This window comes from Scyliorhinus canicula, chromosome 14, assembly GCF_902713615.1.
Source record: "Scyliorhinus canicula chromosome 14, sScyCan1.1, whole genome shotgun sequence".
In the NCBI taxonomy this organism is placed as follows: Eukaryota; Metazoa; Chordata; class Chondrichthyes; order Carcharhiniformes; family Scyliorhinidae; genus Scyliorhinus; species Scyliorhinus canicula.
In genome coordinates this window covers 159,214,870-159,237,002 of record NC_052159.1, presented here as the reverse complement: position 1 = coordinate 159,237,002, position 22,133 = coordinate 159,214,870, and positions in this window count along the sequence as shown.

Genomic DNA, 22,133 nt, shown 5'->3' with positions numbered 1-22,133 from the left:
TAACCCCATCACATTATTAACACAGGATTAACCCCATCACATTATTAACACAGGATTAACCCCATCACATTATTAACACAGGATTAACCTCATCACAGGATTAACCCCATCACATTATTAACACAGGATTAATTATTAACACAGGATTAACCCCATCACATTATTAACACAGGATTAACCCCATCACATTATTAACACAGGATTAATTATTAACACAGGATTAACCCCATCACATTATTAACACAGGATTAACCCCATCACATTATTAACACAGGATTAACCCCATCACATTATTAACACAGGATTAATTATTAACACAGGATTAACCCCATCACATTATTAACACAGGATTAACCCCATCACATTATTAACACAGGATTAACCCCATCACATTATTAACACAGGATTAACCCCATCACATTATTAACACAGGATTAACCCCATCACATTATTAACACAGGATTAACCCCATCACATTATTAACACAGGATTAACCCCATCACATTATTAACACAGGATTAACCCCATCACATTATTAACACAGGATTAACCCCATCACATTATTAACACAGGATTAACCCCATCACATTATTTTTTTTTTTAAATAATTTTTATTGAAGAAATTTTTCAAAATACAAACATTTTAACCCCCCCTACATTTACATTTAAATTATAACAAAACAAAGTCAAACCCCCCTACTTAACAAAAAAAAAAAAAAAAAAGTCCCCCCCCCCCCACTCACGCGTTCCCCCCCCCCCCCCCCCCCCCCCCGCCGGCGAACCGACAGTCAGACCAACTTATCATTTCTAGCAGCGTCCTCGGGCAGGCCTTGCCCGTGCCACCACCGCTACCGTACTTCCTTCGTCTTTGTCCCCCCCCCCCCCTCCCTCCCGCCCTCCCCTCCCCTCCCGGGTTGCTGCTGTCACGGCCTCAGTTTCTATCTCTGATCCAAGAGGTCTAGGAAGGGTTGCCATCGCCTGAAAAACCCCTGCACCGACCCTCTCAGGGCGAATTTGATCCTTTCCAATTGGATGAAGTTTGCCATGTCGTTTAACCAGGTGTTAACACTCGGAGGCCTTTCGTCCCTCCACTGAATCAAGATCCTCCTCCGAGCCACCAAGGACGCAAAGGCTAATATTCCAGCCTCCCTCGCCTCCTGTACCCCCGGTTCCACCCCAACCCCGAAGATCGCAAGTCCCCATCCTGGCTTGACCCTGGACCCCACCACTCTCGACACCGTCCCTGCCACCCCCTTCCAGAACTCCTCCAGTGCCGGACATGCCCAAAACATATGTGAATGATTCGCAGGGCTTCCCGAACATCTAATACACCTGTCTTCACCCCCGAAAAACCGACTCATCCTTGTCCCCGTCATGTGGGCTCTATGCAGTACCTTAAATTGAATGAGACTTAGTCTTGCACATGACGACGACGAGTTGACCCTCTCCAGGGCGTCTGCCCATGTCCCGTCCTCTATCTGTTCCCCCAGCTCTAACTCCCACTTATCTTTCAGCTCCACTACTGGTACCTCCTCCACCTCCTGCATAATCTTATAGATGTCCGAGATCTTCCCCTCCCCGACCCAGACCCCTGATAGCACCCTATCACTCACCCCCCTGTCGGGGAGCGCGGGGAACCCCTCTACCTGTCGTCTGGCAAATGCCTTCACTTGGAGGTACCTGAACGTGTTCCCCAGGGGGAGCCCAAATTTCTCCTCCAGCTCTCCCAGGCTCGCAAACCTCCCCTCTATAAACAAGTCCCTCAGTTGTCTAAGGGGCCTCACGGTAGCATGGTGGTTAGCATCAATGCTTCACAGCTCCAGGGTCCCAGGTTCGATTCCCGGCTGGGTCACTGTCTGTGTGGAGTCTGCACGTCCTCCCCGTGTGTGCGTGGGTTTCCTCCGGGTGCTCCGGTTTCCTCCCACAGTCCAAAGATGTGCGGGTTAGGTGGATTGGCCATGCTAAATTGCCCATAGTGTAAGGTTAATGGGTTGATTGTTGGGTTATGGGTATACGGGTTACGTGGGTTTAAGTAGGGTGATCATTGTTCGGCACAACATCGAGGGCCGAAGGGCCTGTTCTGTGCTGTACTGTTCTATGTTCTATGTTCTATGTAACTTCTATCTATGTCTAATACCCGCCCTCTGCCAGCTCTGGAATCCCCCTCCTGTGTTTCCCGGCGCAAATCTGTGGTTCCCTCTTAGTGGTGCCCCTATCAGACCTCCCACTTCCCCCCTGTGTCGCCTCCACTGCCCCCAGATCTTGAGGGTGGCCGCCACCACCGGGCTCGTGGTATACCTCGTGGGAGGGAGCGGCCATGGTGCCGTTACCAGTGCCCCTAAGCTTATGTTGCCGCAGGACGCCCTCTCCATGCGCTTCCAGGCTGCCCCCTCCCCTTCCATCATCCACTTTCGTACCATCGATGTATTTGCCGCCCAGTAATATCCTGAAAGGTTGGGTAACGCCAGCCCTCCACTATCCCTACTCCGCTCCAAAAAGACCCTTCTAACTCTCGGGGTGCCATGTGCCCACACATACCCCATGATACTACTCGTTACCTTCTTGAAAAAGGCCCTGGGGAGGAAGATGGGCAGACACTGGAACAAAAACAAGAACCTCGGGAGGACCGTCATTTTAACTGACTGCACCCTCCCTGCCAGCGACAGCGGCACCATGTCCCACCTCTTAAACTCCTCCTCCATCTGTTCCACCAGTCTGGAAAAGTTCAACTTGTGGAGGGTCCCCCAGTTCTTTGCCACCTGCACCCCCAAATACCTAAAACTTTTAACTGCTCTTTTGAAGGGGAGCCTCCCAATTCCCTCCCCTTGGTCTCCCGGGTGTATTACAAAGACCTCACTTTTCCCCAGATTTAATTTATACCCCGAAAAGTCCCCGAACTCCGCTAGTATCCCCATTACCTCCGGCATTCCCCCCTCCGGGTCTGCCACATACAACAACAAATCATCCGCATAGAGCGAGACCCGATGTTCCTCCCCTCCCCTTGTCAGTCCTCTCCACCCCCCTGAACCCCTCAGTGCCATCGCCAACGGCTCAATCGCTAATGCAAAGAGTAAGGGGGATAGGGGACATCCCTGCCTAGTACCTCGATGGAGCCCAAAATATTCTGACCTCCTCCCGTTTGTTACCACACTTGCCATCGGAGCTGAATAGAGCAGTTTTACCCACTTGATAAATCCCTCCCCAAACCCAAACCTTTCCAACGTCTCCCACAAGTATTCCCACTCCACCCTGTCAAATGCCTTCTCCGCGTCCAACGCTACCACTATCTCCGCCTCCCCTTCCACTGCTGGCATCATAATCACATTTAACAATCTCCGGACATTTGTGTTAAGTTGGCATCCCTTCACGAACCCCGTCTGGTCTTCATGGACTACCCCTGGCACACAGTCCTCTATCCTGGTTGCCAGGACCTTTGCTAACAGCTTGGCGTCAACATTCAGGAGGGAGATGGGCCTGTAGGACCCGCACTGGACCGGGTCCTTGTCCCGCTTCAAAATCAAGGAGATCAGGGCCTGCGACATTGTTGGGGGCAGAACCCCCCCCCTCGCGCGCCTCATTAAAGGCTCGCACCAGCACTGGACCCACCAAGTCCACAAATTTCCTGTAAAACTCCACCGGGAACCCATCCGGCCCCGGCGCCTTCCCCGCCTGCATCTGGCCTATCCCTTTAATTAGCTCCTGCAGCTCTATCGGCGCCCCCAACCCTTCTACCAGCTCCTCCTGTACCTTTGGGAACCCCAATTTGTCGAGAAAGTTCTTCATTCCCCCTCTCTTCTTCGGCGGTTCAGACCTATACAATTCCCTATAGAAGTCCCTAAAGACCCTATTCACCTCTTGCCCCTTCTGCACTACGTCCCCACCCCTCTCTCTCACTCCCCCAATCTCTCTGGCTGCATCTCGCTTACGAAGCTGGTGTGCCAGCATCCTGCTCGCCTTTTCCCCGTACTCATACGCCGCACCCTGCGCCCTTCTCCACTGCATTTCCGCCTTCCTAGTGGTCAGTAGGTCGAACCTGGCCTGCAAGCTACGCCGCTCCCTTAATAGCCCCTCCTCTGGTGCCGCCGCATATTTCCTATCTACTTCTAGGAGCTCCCCCACCAGCCTCTCCCTTTCCTGCCTCTCCTTCCTCTCTCTGTGTGCCCTTATGGAGATCAGCTCTCCTCTAATCACTGCTTTCAAGGCCTCCCAGACCGTCCCCACCTGCACCTCACCTGTGTCATTCGTACCCAGATAGTTCTCAATGCCCGTTCTCACCCTTCTGCACACCTCTTCGTCCGCCAACAGTCCTACATCCAGGCGCCACAACGGGCGTTGATCCCGCGCCTCCCCCATGTCCACGTCCACCCAATGTGGTGCATGGTCCGATATCGCAATGGCCGAGTACTCCGTGTCCTGCACTCTCGGTATCAGCCCCCTGTTCAATACGAAAAAATCGATCCTAGAGTACACTCTGTGGACGTGGGAGAAAAAAGAATACTCCCTCGCCCTAGGCCTACCAAATCTCCATGGGTCTACCCCTCCCATCTGCTCCATGAACCCCCTTAACACCTCTGCCGCTGCCGGCCTCCTATTCGTCCTGGAACTCGATCTATCCAGCCCAGGGTCTAACACCGTATTAAAGTCCCCTCCCATGATCAGGCCCCCTGCCTCCAGTCCCGGGATGAGGCCCAGCAGGCGCCTCATAAAACCCGCGTCGTCCCAGTTCGGGGCATACACATTTACCAGTACCACATTCTCTCCCTGCAACCTACCCCTCACCATCACGTACCTGCCCTCCTTGTCTGCCACCACCTCTGCCGCCACAAACGACACCCTCTTTCCCACCAAAATCGCCACCCCCCGGTTCTTGATATCCAAGCCTGAGTGGAACACCTGTCCCACCCACCCCCTTCTCAGGCGGACCTGATCTGCTACCCTCAAATGAGTCTCCTGCAGCATTGCTACATCAGCCTTCAGTCCCTTCAGGTGTGAGAAGACCCTTGATCTTTTGACCGGCCCATTCAGCCCCCTTACGTTCCACGTGATCAATCGGATCGCAGAGCGACCCGTCCCTACTCCCTGTCGATTAGCCATGTCTTGTCCCTTGCTCGCCCCGGGTCATCCCTCCTTTTCTGACCCGCTTCCCATAGCGATGCCCCCCCCCCCCCCACCCCCCCGGCTCTCCCCTTCTCGTCCCTGGTCTTTCCAGCAGCAACCCGGTGTCCCCCCCCAGCCCCCCCCCCCACTTCCCCCCCCCCCCCCCTCCCTGGCTAGGACCCCTCCTAGCCGCGATGTACCCAACATCGTACTCCCGAGAGTCAGCTGGTCTCCGCTGACCCGGCTGCTCCTGCCACATTCCGACTCCTCCTGGTTCACCCCATCTGCGCCCGTGAAAGATCCCCTTAAAACCCCAGAGAAAGACCCGCATAATCAACCCGCTCCCCCCCGTCCCGTCTCCCCAACTTAACGATATAAATACCCAATGGCAACTAAATACATAAATACTTAACTACATACTTAAATAACAAAATAATTAACTAGCTATCAACTAACAGTGTGCCCAACCATCACCCTCCATCACACAGTATAAATAACCGCAGATAACCATAACCCGAAAAAAAAAGAACAAAAAACCCCCCCAAGCACCCAAAGGAAAAGGGTAAGAGGGGTAAATAACTAAGGGAAATTGGAAACGGGAAGAAACACCCCATAAGAAGCCAACGACCCACAATAGAGATTTCAACAGTACAAATATACAGAAACACCCAACAACTCGAAACCTTCAAGATATTCAGAAAAGTCAACCGTTCGAGAAAAAACACCCCAAACAATCCACGAAACTGTTACCCAGTTCCGACCTGGCCTGAAAAAGAAAAGGGCCACTTGCTCAATCAGGAGTCCCCAGGCGGCTACGACCGCCGGTGCTCCCAGGTTTTAGTTCGTGTCCAACTTTTCCTCTTGTACAAAGGTCCAGGCCTCCTCCGGGGACTCGAAATAATGATGTTGGTCCTTGTAGGTGACCCACAAGCGCGCCGGCTGCAGCATTCCAAATTTGATCTTTTTCGCGTGTAGCACCGCCTTTGTCCGGTTGTACCGGGCCCGCCGCTTTGCCACCTCCGCACTCCAGTCCTGGTACACCCTTACCGTCGAGTTCTGCCACTTGCTGCTTTTCTCCCTTTTTGCCCACCTCAGGACTTTCTCTCGATCACTTAGCCGCTGGAACCGCACCAGCACCGCCCTCGGGGGCTCGTTTGCCCTAGGCCTCCTGGCCATGACCCGGTATGCCTCTTCCAATTCTAGGGGCGCCGGACCGGCCCCTTCCCCCATCAGGGAGCTCAACATCTCCGCCACATATCCCGGGAGATCCGACCCCTCCAGGCCTTCTTCCAGGCCCAGGATCCTCAAATTTTTCCTCCTCATCCGAGTGTCCAGCTCCTCGAAGCGGCTCTGCCACTTCATGTGGAGTGCCTCGTGCACCTCCACCTTTGCCCCGATGACTGTGGCCTCCTCCTCCCTCGCGGTCATCTCCTGCTGCAGCTCTTTAATCGACGCCTCTTGGATCGCCTGGGCTCCCACCAACCTGGTGGCCGTCGCGTTCATGGACTCTAAGAGCTCCACTTTCATCTCCGTGAAAAAACGGAGGAGAGCGGCCTGCTGCTCCTCCGCCCATTTCTTCCACTCCTCCGATGCGCCGCCGGCCGCCATTTTGATTTTCTTCCCCCGCTTTTTTTGGGGAGCTGCTGCCGTTTTTCTTGCCGCTCCACTCCGGGTACCGACCATAAAATCGGTCTAGTTCTCCTCAGGGGACCTTCCCCCACCGGGATTCGTCTTTTCAGCACCGTTGGGGCCCTCCAACTGGCCCAAAAACACCTTTGTCGCAGGAGCTTCCAAATGTGCGGCTTAGCTAGTCATAGCCGCAACCGGAAGTCTAACCCCATCACATTATTAACACAGGATTAACCCCATCACATTATTAACACAGGATTAACCCCATCACATTATTAACACAGGATTAACCCCATCACATTATTAACACAGGATTAACCCCATCACATTATTAACACAGGATTAACCCCATCACATTATTAACACAGGATTAACCCCATCACATTATTAACACAGGATTAACCCCATCACATTATTAACACAGGATTAACCCCATCACATTATTAACACAGGATTAACCTCATCACATTATTAACACAGGATTAACCCCATCACATTATTAACACAGGATTAACCCCATCACATTATTAACACAGGATTAACCCCATCACATTATTAACACAGGATTAACCCCATCACATTATTAACACAGGATTAACCTCATCACATTATTAACACAGGATTAACCCCATCACATTATTAACACAGGATTAACCCCATCACATTATTAACACAGGATTAATTATTAACACAGGATTAACCCCATCACATTATTAACACAGGATTAACCTCATCACATTATTAACACAGGATTAACCCCATCACATTATTAACACAGGATTAACCCCATCACATTATTAACACAGGATTAACCCCATCACATTATTAACACAGGATTAACCTCATCACATTATTAACACAGGATTAACCCCATCACATTATTAACACAGGATTAACCCCATCACATTATTAACACAGGATTAACCCCATCACATTATTAACACAGGATTAACCCCATCACATTATTAACACAGGATTAACCTCATCACATTATTAACACAGGATTAATTATTAACACAGGATTAACCCCATCACATTATTAACACAGGATTAACCCCATCACATTATTAACACAGGATTAACCCCATCACATTATTAACACAGGATTAACCCCATCACATTATTAACACAGGGTTAACCCCATCACATTATTAACACAGGATTAATTATTAACACAGGATTAACCCCATGACATTATTAACACAGGATTAACCCCATCACATTATTAACACAGGAATAACCCCATCACATTATTAACACAGGATTAATTATTAACACAGGATTGACCCCATCAACAGCCAAGAAAAAACAGCGTTTCTTTAAACAGCGTTAACAGTTTTTAAAAAAAAGTTTTTTGAGCTGACTTTCCCACCTACTTCTGAAATTTTAATTCAGCAAAACCCATACACCTGTTAAATGGCAATTATTAATAATGTTAACACTCAGTGGCTACAGACATATTCACAAATTCCCTGGGAGAGAAGCTTTCAGATGTCAGTCTGAGAAACGCACCTCCTTTCCTCAGAAACCAGAGCAGAACTCTCAAAATAAAACTAAAAACAACAGACACAGGGCAGGGCTGAAAACAAAACTAAAAGCAGACCCAGTCCCTACCGCGGGTGACCCCACAGCCTGCCGAGCTGTTAGCCCCTTCATCACAGCTTTTTCAGATATATAATCTGCAAACCGTAACTTGTTCTTTTAATAACATTACTGCAACAGACACATAATATAATATATATTTAAAAACCCTACATTCATCAGTATTTTAAGCAGTTTGTGAATGTATAGAGCTGTAGCTACGTTTGGGATGAGGTTACTAATTGTGGCATATTGTAACGTTCTGCAGCAATGTGCTGACTCCCCACATAGTATCTGGGTCTGATTACTCCCTGCTGAGGATGCGAGTGTAGTTTACCAGCAGTAACTGTTTTTCTTCTAGCGTTTATAAGGTCTCTATATATAATTACCATAATGTTACCAGTTTGCTTTAATTCTCCCTTTGCTTTTTCTCTTGCAATGTCCAGCATGCATTTGGACACCGGCTTCTGAGTGGTCAGTTGTTAACCAGCTCCGAGAGGGATAGACGACTGACTTGATATGTGAAAATACCTGTTCACACAGGTATGTGGATCCCAGTGTTGAAAGCAATGCAAACACAATGTTCTTCAACAGTTATATCTCACTAACAGGGCCATCCAGCAGATCAGAGTAGAGGTCCCAGGATCTCTCTCAGTACCTTCAAGTGCATTCCACATCTCTAAACTTTGCCCACAATTCTGAGCTTTATAACTGAATAAGGGCAGCAAGGTAGCACATTGGTTAGCACAATTGCTTCACAGCTCCAGGGTCCCAGGTTCAATTCCCCGCTGGGTCACTGTCTAGGCGGAGTCTGCTCGTTCTCCCCGTGTCTGCTTGGGTTTCCTCCCACAATCCAAAGATGTGCGCGTTAGGTGGATCGGCCATGCTAAATTGCCCTCTGTCCAAAAAATGTTAGGTGGGGTTACGGCGATAGGGTGGAGATGTGGGGTGCTCTTTCCAAGGGCCGGTGCAGACTCGATGGGCCAAATGGCCTTCTGCACTGTAAATTCTATGATTCTATGAAGCTGCATTGCGAAATCTTCCACAGCCAGCTCCTGATACACAGACAAATCCGACTCCCTTTCCATGAAGATTTCCTGTTTCATTAGAAAAGAAAACGTCAAGCCAAAATGCTACAAATCTGTTAGGAAATTCTGATTCCAATTCTTGCATTTACATTCCAATCTCTGAGACAAACGTGTTGATAGTTCTTATGTGTTGGAAAAAGTTGAAGTTTGAAGATCGTGAGGAACAAAATACTAGTTTTGCAACAAATGCCTTCCAGGTTTCATCAAGATCAAGAACCATTTGCACTGAGCCCTGGAGTTGGAGATTGAGTTTGTTTAGATGGGCGCTGATGTCAGTTAGAAACCTGGGACCGTAGCTTCCTGCCTACCCAGCTTCAGATTTGAGAAGGTACCCCAAAGGTGCACTAGGGAATTGCTCTTTAAGGTTCCCAGGCATGCATCTGCAGTGCAATCGCCCAGAAGCACTAATATCCCCTGGTCAATTGCACTGTGCTGGGAACCATCCGACAAAATGATTTAAATTGCAAACTTCAGATGGTTCTGCCAGTGTATGTTAATACAGTGTTTTTCAAACTTTTTTTCCCGGGACCCACTTTTGGCCAACTGGCTGATGTTCGCGACACATGCCACTTTCACTTACATTACATGCAATAGGTGAGCCTGTTTGGTCCCCATGATCACACTCCAATCAAATTCACAGGAGGAGCACCCAAAGCTGCAGAATGGCTGTCCAATCTCTCCAAATGGAGACAATCAAATTTGCCAGACGACGGCTTCCACAGAACGTGGGAGCCATTCACCCAATTCTTCTGGGACCTGTTTGTGGCCAAAGAACAAGCAAAAGAATAGCCAGGTAGCCAAGAATCATTGGAAAGTAGCCAAGGCATGAGAGGGAGGGATAGACCGGTGGGGGGGAACAAACTAAACCTAAGAGGAAAGAAAGGCGAACCACAGGGAAGGGGGAGAGAGAGGAGACAGGGAACAATAGGGCGGAACCAGAGAGGTGGGGGGGAGAATGATGGCCGGAAGGAGGGCACGGGAAACGATAATAAACTTGGCATCTACAGGGACAGAGAACAAGGAAAATCCAGGCGAACGGCTGAAGCGGAGGTGAATGCGAGATGACAACGGCAGCGAACACCATCCAGGAGAAGCAAGTGACATCACCAGCACCAGACCCACTCATGTATTGCTCCCTGTAATTGTTTTTCCGGCACCCAAATGTATATCTACCTCCCCAGTCTCCACCCCTCCCCACAAAAAGATGCTACTTGTATGTCAAAAATGCCAATTGTACAGAGTTGCTGCTGAGCTGGTGCGTAATACCCTATCAGTTACTTTATTTTATGTTTGTTCTTTTTGTGGTATAGAACATAGAACATTACAGCGCAGTACAGGCTCTTCGGCCCTCGATGTTGCGCCGACCCCTGAAACCATCTGAAGCCTATCTGACCTACACTATTCCATTTTCATCCATATGTCTATCCAGTGACCACTTAAATGCCCTTAAAGTTGGCGAGTCTACTACTGTTGCAGGCAGGGAGTTCCACGCCCCTACTACTCTCTGAGTAAAGAAACTGCCTCTGACATCTGTCCTATATCTACCACCCCTCGATTTAAGGCTATGTCCCCTCGTGTTGGTCATCACCATCCGAGGAAAAAGACTCTCACTGTCCACCCTATCTAACCCTCTATCTTATATGTCTCTATTAAGTCATCTCTCAGCCTTCTCCTCTAACGAAAACAGCCTCAAGTCCCAAGTCCCTGAGCCTTTCCTCGTAAGACCTTCCCTCCATACCAGGCAACATCCTAGTAAATCTCCTCTGAACCCTTTCCAAAGCTTCCATATCCTTCCTATAATGTGGTGACCAGAACTGCACGCAGTACTCCAGGTGCGGCCGCACCAGAGTTTTGTACAGCTGCAGCATGACCTTGTGGCTCCGAAACTCAATCCCCCTACTGATAAAAGCTAGCACACCATATGCCTTCTTAACAGCCCTATTAACCTGGGTGGCAACTTTCAGGGATTTATGTACCTGGATGCCGAGATCTCTCTGTCCATCTACACTACCAAGAATCTTGCCATTAGCCCAGTACTCTACATTCCTGTTACTCCTTCCAAAATGAACCACCTCACACTTTTACGCATTAAGCTCCATCTGCCAGCTCTGCAGCTTACCTATGACCCTCTGTAACCTATAACATCCTTCAGCACTATCCACAACTCCACCGACCTTCGTGTCATCTGCAAATTTACTAACCCATCCTTCTACACCCTCTTCCAGGTCATTTATAAAAATGACAAACAGCAGTGGCCCCAAAACAGATCCTTGCGGTACACCACTAGTAACTGAACTCCAAGATGAACATTTGCCATCAACCACCCCACCCTCTTTCAGCTAGCCAATTACTGATCTAAACCGCTAAATCACCTTCAATCCCATACTTCCGTATTTTCTGCAATAGCCTACCGTGGGGAACCTTATCAAATGCCTTACTGAAATCCATATACACCACATCAACCGCTTTACCCTCATCCACCTGTTTGGTCACCTTCTCAAAAAACTCAATAAGGTTTGTGAGGCATGACCTACCCTTCACAAAACCGTGTTTTGTATCGCTAATCAACTTGTTCTTTTCAAGATGATTATAAACCCTATCTCTTATAACCTTTTCCAATATTTTACCCACAACCGAAGTAATGCTCACAGTTCTATAATTACCAGGGTTGTCTCTACTCCCCTTCTTGAACAAGGGGACAACATTTGCTATCCTCCAGTCTTCCAGCACTATTCCTGTCGACAAAGACGACATAAAGATCAAGGACAAAGGCTCTGCAATCTCCTCCCTGGCTTCCCAGAGAATTCTAGGATAAATCCCATCTGGCCCAGGGGACTTATCTATTTTTACACTTTCCAAAATTACTAACACCTCCTCCTTGTGAACCTCAATCCCATCTAGCCTGGTCGACTGTACCTGAGTATTCTCGACAACATTGTCTTTCTCCAGTGTAAACACTGACGAAAAATATCCACTTAATGCTTCCCCTATCTCCTCTGATTCCTCTGTGTGTGTTCTTCTCTTCTATATATATATATATATATCCCATTCTGTGTACATAATGGTAAATATACTTTGTTCAAAAACCCAATAAAAAACATTTATTAAAAAAAAAGTTCACAGGAGGCGAGGGCAATGCGCAGATCAGGAGCAGAGTTCAGCCAGTTCCTTTGTGCCCTCTTCATCTTTGTGAAAACAGAAAATTGAATCTCACACATGTAGGTCGTCGTGAAGGTAATACCAACAAAATGCTTGTTTTACTCAGCACTGGATACACCTTGATGATTCTACTCCAAAATGCCAACAACCTCATGGAATTATGGTGTGTTTTTAATGTGCTGTCACAGGCACGAGGCGCAGAAGTTCAGTCTCCTCATTTAGAATCAGTTGTAAGTTAATAATTGACTTGGGTCTCAAAAGCAAAGGGATCTTTCACCCACCTCTTCTCTTCCAAAATCTGAAACTTCTTTGGAAAGTAGCGACAAAAACTTGATCAGCGGAGCCAGATGCGATTGAATAAGGCTTGCCAGTCTATTGACTGTCCCAGGTAAGAAGTCAGCTGAAAAAATGAAATGCATCCCACTTACATTGTGCCATGGAATTTGTGATATTGCTGAGAATTTAGAAGTCCAGCTTATTTCTCGTTTAAAGTCAACAGAAGTTCTCAATACAACTGGATGAAAGTACAGGCGTTTCAGATTGTGCACCCTTGCCAGTTTACATTAAGTTTGTTTGGCACGCTTAATTTGTTGAGGATTTGTGGTGCTAACACTGTTTTCTTTAATAAATTTAGAGTGCCCAATTCATTTTTTTTCAATTAAGGGGCAATTTAGCGTAACCAATCCACCTACCCTGCACATCTTTGGGTTGTGGGGGACGAAACCCACGCAGACACGGGGAGAATGTGCAAACTCCACACGGACAGTGACCCGGAGCCAGAATTGAACCCGGGTCCTCGGCGCTATGAAGCAGTAGTATTGAACGTTTAATGAAATTCACAATTTTCACAATTCCTTTCAATACCACTTCAAGATTGGATGGAATTTCTTTTAATGCCAATGCCTCACGGTGAATTAAACAATAACTCCAAACAATGTCCTGATCAGCACACTCCTTAATCCTTATTATAACTGCTGTTTTTCCCAGTCACGGTGGCTGCCCATTGATTGTGATTCCTTTGCAATGAACCAGGTTGAGTTTGCACTTTACAGCCACGTAACTATTCAACACTTCAAAACATCTGTGTGCCAGTCGTGCTGGTTGGTAATGTCAGGCAGATAGGGCGGGGGAGTGGGCCTAGGTTGGGTGCTCTTTTTGAGGGTCAGTGCAAACTCAATGGGCTGAATGTCTTCCTATGGGCTGTAGGATTTCTATGGTCCTACTTGTGCGTCTCAATGGTTCAGGCACAGACGGGCCGTTTTTGTTCTAGATATGATTATTTGATAAATCATTGAACAGAACCTCAGCTGCTGAAGATTGTTTCTTCTTTAAATTCTTTGTCTGCTTTCTGTTTATTGTAGTACTCTTCCTTGTTGCTTGAATAGCAACAAGCTTTTTCCAAGAGTGGGGGCGTCAATTACAAGGGGTCACGATTTCAAGGTGAGAGGGGGAAAGTTTAAGGGAGATGTGCGTGGAACGTTTTTTACGCAGAGGGTGGTGGGTGCCTGGAACACTTGCCAACAGAGGTGGTAGAGGCGGGCACTATAGCATCATTTAAGATGCATCTAGACAGATATATGAACGGGCAGGGAACAGAGGGAAGTAGATCCTTGGAAAATAGACGACAGGTTTAGATAAAGGATCTGGATCGGCGCAGGCTGGAAGGGCCTGTTCCCGTGCTGTAATTTTCTTTGTTCTTTGTCTATTTTATAACTGCCTTCTGTGCCTTGATGTTTAATTACACCTAAGCGTTTAAAAATATTGCTTTGTTTCACACACACTGCTCCTGCCTTTTTGACCGATTCAATCATGTCAACTTCATCAAGAAAGGTTTGAAAATGCTGCTGAACACGTAATGTGCAACAAACCACATTTTTACAACAGAAAACACAGACAGCACGCTCCACCTTCTGAATAAATCCATATCTGTCTCTGGAAAAAAGCTGAAATGAGCCGACATCTAACTTTGCTTTTTTACCAGCTGTCATTTTGTCAGACGTACCCCTCAATTTACCCAGTGTACACCAGGGGAGCTGAACACAAATCCAAGTGGCACAAAATTGAACAATCTGACTCATAATCTATTAAGATACTGTGATGAGAAGCAGAAAGAAGAAATTAGTTCAGACGTGGGTAATCTTACTGCAGCCAAGATTGAAGTGTCAAGTTGGGATAATGGTGCCAGACCTGGGAAACGAGTTCCAATCCTCAGCATGTTAACATTAGCACAAATATCAACTGAAAAATAAATACCCCCCCCCCCCCCCCCCCCCACAAACCTGACCCCAGGCCAGGTTTACAGCTCTGATGATTTTAGAGAGCTGATAATTTAAACACTTGAATTGGAAGCTGTGTTAGCTCAAGGAAACATCTCTCCCATTTTACTGCGGATTGCACACCTTTCTCATTTACTTGCTTTGGCGATGTTTTGTGTGGACCAGGGGGTGGTCTTCAGACTTTAGTGGAGAGGCTGGATGAGAAGGGCCCAGGGCCTCCAACAGGGTAGCACAGTGGTTATCACAGTTGCTTCACAGTGCCAGAGTCCCAGGTTCGATTCCCGGCTTGGGTCACTGTCTGTGTGGAGTCTGCACATTCTTCCTGTGACTGCGTGGGTTTCCTCCGGGTGCTCCGGTTTCCTCCCACAGTCCAAATGTAGCCACCTGGGGTGGCCACGTCCCGATTCCAAAATGGACATTCACAAAGAGTACAGGGAAAATTGGACAGTATGAGGAAAACAAGCAGGTGCAAGGTTTGCCTGTGGATTGGAACTTGCAGCTCCCAGACAGAACTGATACTACAAGCAATGAGCATAGTAATGAGCTATCTCCGGGGACAAAAGAGAAACATTCAGGCAATCGGTATCCGGGCAGACCCCACGACGCCAGTGGAGACTAAAACAAAGGCAGGCCAACGGTCACCTAGGGCCCGCCCAGTGATCAAGGAACGACCCCGTTATTGGAGAGAATCAATACAAATGATTGGGACATGGTCCAATTAATTGGGGCCAAGTCCAGGAACCGCCCAGAAGGGCGCGAAACCCTTTGGGGTATAAAGAGGAGTCCCCAGAGACAGATCGCTCTCTTCTTCTTCATCTTGGCCTTGGCTCTCAGCGACGAGAGACCCGCCAAGCACCAACCAAGTAAGTCTAAGATCAACGCACACTACGAGATAGGCGCTCCTAGCTACTATTCTATACCAGTTCGAAGCCAGCAGGATCAGAACCGGACAACGGCCATTGTTCCTCTGACTGAATGGGCACCCGAAGCTACATATAGGCTTTTAGTTGTAGTTGTAGTTTAGTGAGTAGAGTTTGTACATGAGTAATAACTGACTGTGTGTGTAAATAAATGTGCATTGATTTTAAACTTACTACCTGCTGTATCGAGTCATTGATCAGTGTTCGGCTTTGAACCTTGTGGTGGTATCAGAAAGATACCTGGTGACTCTTGAGCAAAGGTAATTAAAACAGAGCAAATTAAGGAAAGCATAACGAGCAACATTTACTGGCAACATCTGATGGGATTCGACTTAGAAGTGGCCCCACCACTCCGAGAGAACCCAAAATTTGAATTAGAGATCCAATTGGAAACAGGAAAACCACAAGAGTTTAAGCAATACTGATTAAGCCTCCAGAATTCGGAAGTGTGTTAATGCATGCGTGCTAACAGGGATATAATGTAAACCTGAGAGATTTTGTTGCGTAAAACTGTCGGGAGTTTTGTAGGCCGGAAAATAGCGTAAGCCGTACCCGTGTTTACATCAACGCTTTATCAGCCCCTGTTCCAAATTTAATAGAGAACCCAGAGATAGGAAAGATGGCAATGAAGGCAATGGAACGCCTTATGAATCCACAGGAATTTGAGGTCGCAGCGACCAGCAGAGTAGGACAGTGTCCCGTTTGGGAAGAGGAAATAAGGAAGTACCTCAAAGGGAAAGGATGCCCCTTTGGAGTGAATTTTGCGCGAATGAGGAAACAGGTCCCGGGAGTATAGGACATACTTGGTGGGAGAACCTGACAAAGATCCACAAGAAGAGCTTGGGAAAAGCTCGCAAGCCGATGGCAATCGTGTCCTGTCTGGCATAATTGCGAGGCACAGAGGAGGTCGTTCGGACGCTCCGTAGAGAGATAGAGGAGAGAGATAGAACCAGTAAGGTAGTCGTAAGCGAGATTGAGAAGGAGAATAAAGATTTGAGAGAGAAGTTAGCAGCAAAAGACAGAGAGGTGGATGATGCCAAGTGGGCACACCAGTCTTGTCTTGCGCACTTAAGTATCTTCCAGACCCAGTATGATAAAGCCTACCAGGACACACAACGTGTGGTCTTGGTAAGACAGGAAACCGAACAGCAGGTAGAGGAATTGCAGAAACAGTGCAATGATTTAAAAGCAGCCCTACGAGCACTCCATGCTTCTACAATGGAACAAAGGCAGAGCTCCGTAGACCACGCAAAGTGCCGGAAGCAAATTGCAGAATTGCAATCCCTGCTTTCTGTTCAAAATGGCTTTCAGAGCACATAACCACCAAGCACCCCATAATGTTAGTTGATCTGCCCCACACAGCAGAACATATTTTAGGGATCGATTTTATGAGCTCCCACAACCTTTCCTTTGATCCAGTCAACAAATGTGTATGGAAAATGGCAACTGCATCATGAGCCCCCGCCACGCTCACAGTAGGAGAGTATGGAAACAGGATTAGCTCAGTAGGAGACTACTGGTTTGACCCGCGAACCATTAGTGCAGACAAACAGGTTAGGGCAGTCCTGCAAGTACACAAAGCAGCATTTGCACGGCACAAGCACGACTGTGGAAGAATGGCTGGCTCTGTGCAGATTAAAGGTCCTGACCCCAGACCCCAGAAGCAATACGGGTTTCCCTAGGAAGCAGAGGGAGAAATCTCAAAAGTTATAGATAACTTGTTAGACCAGGGCGTACTGAGATCAGTAGCCTCCACTAATAATGCCCCGATTTGGCCCGTCAGGAAACCGGATGGATCATAGCGACTGACCATTGATTACCGGGAACTGAACAAAGTAACCCCAGCAGCAGCCCCCACCGTAGCCAGTACAGGGTGCTCAAACAGGGACTCCAGTCACGATTCTTTACGGTTTTGGACATTAGTAACGGCTTTTGGTCCATTCCATTGGCTAAAGCGTGCCTTCACCTTTAAAGGACAGCAGTACACATGGACGTGCCTTCCACAAGGCTACCACAACTTCCCCTCCATTTTCCACCAACAGCTGGCAAATGGATTAGCTAAATTTTCCTGCCCCGAATGTCTGGTCCAGTATGTAGATGATCTGCTACTACAGACAGACACAAAAGCAGAGCACATTTCGCTTCTCGCAGAACTCCTAGGACTCCTAAAAGAAATTGGCAGTAAGGTAAATTCCCAAAAAGGCCCAGATTTTGGAAGAAAAAGTGATATACTTGGGAACAGTTATCACGCATGGTAAACGCGAGATCGAGCAAAAAAGGATTGACGCGATCGTCAAATTGCTCTTTCCCCACAATGTCTCAGCCCTCCGGTCATTTTTAGGACTGGTTGGCTACTGCCGAAACCATATAGACGGTTTTGCCACTAAAGCAGCGCCCCTATCGGAACGTCTCAAGAAGCAGGCACCTTGGGAATGGCTTCCGCAGCATACAGATGCCGTGGATGCTTTAAACAGAGCACTCAGCACAGCCCCCGCACTACAGGTCCCAGACCCACTTTCCCTGTACGCTATCGAAGTAGCAAGCATCGACCGAACCCTTTCGGCCGTTCCATGGAACGCCATGACCAGTTACGACCCGTAGCATACGCATCCCGAGTTTTAGACCCTGTCGAGCAAGGATTTTCTGCCTGTGAAAGGCACCTGCTCGCAGTTTTTGGGGCAGTACAGTACTTCTAGAACATAGAACGATACAGCGCAGTACAGGCCCTTCGGCCCTCGATGTTGCACCGACATGGAAAAAAACTAAAGGCCATCTAACCTACACTATGCCCTTATCATCCATATGCTTATCCAATAAACTTTTAAATGCCCTCAATGTTGGCGAGTTCACTACTGTTGCAGGTAGGGCATTCCACGGCCTCACCACTCTTTGCGTAAAAAACCCACCTCTGACCTCTGTCCTATATCTATTACCCCTCAATTTAAGGCTATGTCCCCTCGTGCTAGCCACTTCCATCCACGGGAGAAGGCTCTCGCTGTCCACCCTATCTAACCCTCTGATCATTTTGTATGCCTCTATTAAGTCACCTCTTAACCTTCTTCTCTCTAACGAAAACAACCTCAAGTCCATCAGCCTTTCCTCATAAGATTTTCCCTCCATACCAGGCAACATCCTGGTAAATCTCCTCTGCACCCGTTCCAAAGCTTCCACGTCCTTCCTATAATGAGGCGACCAGAACTGTATGCAATACTCCAAATGTGGCCGTACCAGAGTTTTGTACAGCTGCAACATGACCTCATGGCTCCGGAACTCAATCCCTCTACCAATAAAGGCCAACACACCATAGGCCTTCTTCACAACCCTATCAACCTGGGTGGCAACTTTCAGGGATCTATGTACATGGACACCGAGATCCCTCTGCTCATCCACACTACCAAGAATTTTACCATTAGCCAAATATTCTGCATTCCTGTTATTCTTTCCAAAGTGAATCACCTCACACTTCTCCACATTAAACTCCATTTGCCACCTCTTAGCCCAGCTCTGCAGCTTATCTATGTCCCTCTGTAACCTGCAACATCCTTCCGCACTGTCTACAACTCCACCGACTTTAGTGTCGTCTGCAAATTTACTCACCCATCCTTCTGCGCCCTCCTCTAGGTCATTTATAAAAATGACAAACAGCAACGGCCCCAGAACAGATCCTTGTGGTACGCCACTTGTAACTGAACTCCATTCTGAACATTTCCCATCAACTACCACTCGCTGTCTTCTTTCAACTAGCCAATTTCTGATCCACATCTCTAAATCACCCTCAATCCCCAGCCTCCGTATTTTCTGCAATAGCCGACCGTGGGGAACCTTATCAAACGCTTTACTGAAATCCATATACACCACATCAACTGCTCTACCCTCGTCTACCTGTTCAGTCACCTTCTCAAAGAACTCGATAAGGTTTGTGAGGCATGACCTACCCTTCACAAAACCATGCTGACTATCCCTAATCATATTATTCCTATCTAGATGATTATAAATCGTATATTTTATAATCCTCTCCAAGACTTTACCCACCACAGACGTTAGGCTCACCGGCCTATAGTTACCGGGGTTATCTCTACTCCCCTTCTTGAACAAAGGGACCACATTTGCTATCCTCCAATCCTCTGGCACTATTCCTGTAGCCAATGATGACCTAACAATCAAACCAAAGGCTCAGCAATCTCTTCCCTGGCTTCCCAGAGAATCCTAGGATAAATCCCATCAGGCCCCGGGGACTTATCTATTTTCACCTTGTCCAGAATTGCCAACACGTCTTCCCTACGCACCTCAATGCCATCTATTCTAATAGCCTGGGTCTCAGCATTCTCCTCCACAATATTATCTTTTTCCGGGCTCCCCCCGGGGAACACGTTCAGGTACCTCCAAGTGAAGGCATTTGCCAGACGACAGGTAGCGGGGTTCCCCGCGCTCCCCGACAGGGGGGTGAGTGATAGGGTGCTATCAGGGGTCTGGGTCGGGGAGGGGAAGATCTCGGACATCTATAAGATTATGCAGGAGGTGGAGGAGGTACCAGTAGAGGAGCTGAAAGATAAGTGGGAGTTAGAGCTGGGGGAACAGATAGAGGACGGGACATGGGCAGACGCCCTGGAGAGGGTCAACTCGTCGTCGTCATGTGCGAGACTAAGTCTCATTCAATTTAAGGTACTGCATAGAGCCCACATGACGGGGACAAGGATGAGTCGGTTTTTCGGGGGTGAAGACAGGTGTATTAGATGTTCGGGAAGCCCTGCGAATCATGCACATATGTTTTGGGCATGTCCGGCACTGGAGGAGTTCTGGAAGGGGGTGGCAGGGACGGTGTCGAGAGTGGTGGGGTCCAGGGTCAAGCCAGGATGGGGACTTGCGATCTTCGGGGTTGGGGTGGAACCGGGGGTACAGGAGGCGAGGGAGGCTGGAATATTAGCCTTTGCGTCCTTGGTGGCTCGGAGGAGGATCCTGATTCAGTGGAGGGACGAAAGGCCTCCGAGTGTTAACACCTGGTTAAACGACATGGCAAACTTCATCCAATTGGAAAGGATCAAATTCGCCCTGAGAGGGTCGGTGCAGGGGTTTTTCAGGCGATGGCAACCCTTCCTAGACCTCTTGGATCAGAGATAGAAACTGAGGCCGTGACAGCAGCAACCCGGGAGGGGAGGGGAGGGCGGGAGGGAGGGGGGAGGAGGGGGGGGTGAGGGGGGACAAAGACGGGGGGGGGGGGGTGGGGGGACGCGCGAGTAGGGGGGGGGGGACTTTTTTCTTTTTCTTGTTAAGTAGGGGGGTTTGATTTTGTTTTATTATAATTTAAATGTAAATGTAGGGGGGGTTAAAATGTTTGTATTTTGAAAAATTTCTTCAATAAAAATTATTTAAAAAAAATATATATATTATCTTTTTCCTGAGTGAATACTGACGAAAAGTATTCATTTAGTATCTCGCTTATCTCCTCAGCCTCCACACACAACTTCCCACCACTGTCCTTGACTGGCCCTACTCTTACCCTAGTCATTCTTTTATTCCTGACATACCTATAGAAAGCTTTTGGGTTTTCCTTGATCCTACCTGCCAAAGACTTCTCATGTCCCCTCCTTGCTCGTCTCAGCTCTCTCTTTAGATCCTTCCTCGCTTCCTTGTAACTATCAAGCGCCCCAACTGAAACTTCACGCCTCATCTTCACATAGGCCTCCTTCTTCCTCTTAACAAGAGATTCCACTTCTTTGGTAGACCACGGTTCCCTCGCTCGACCCCTTCCTCCCTGCCTGACTGGTACGTACTTATCAAGAACATGCAATAGCTGTTCCTTGAACAAGCTCCACATATCCAGTGTGCCCAACCCTTGCAGCCTACTTCTCCAACCTACACATCCTAAGTCATGTCTAATGGCATCATAATTGCCCTTCCCCCAGCTATAACTCTTGCCCTGCGGGGTATACTTATCCCTTTCCATCACTAACGTAAAGGTCACCGAATTGTGGTCACTGTTTCCAAAGTGCTCACCTACCTCCAGATCTAACACCTGGCCTGGTTCATTACCCAAAACCAAATCCAATGTGGCCTCGCCTCTTGTTGGCCTGTCAACATATTGTGTCAGGAAACCCTCCTGCACACATTGTACAAAGAACGACCCATCTAATGTACTCGAACTATATCTTTTCCAGTCAATATTTGGAAAGTTAAAGTCTCCCATAACAACTATCCTGTTACTTTCGCTCTTTTCCAGAATCATCTTCGCCATCCTTTCCTCTACATCCCTAGAACTATTAGGTGGCCTATAGAAAACTCCCAACAGGGTGACCTCTCCTTTCCTGTTTCTAACCTCAGCCCATACTACCTCAGAAGAAGGGTCCCCATCTTGCATCCTTTCTGCCACCGTAATACTGTCCTTG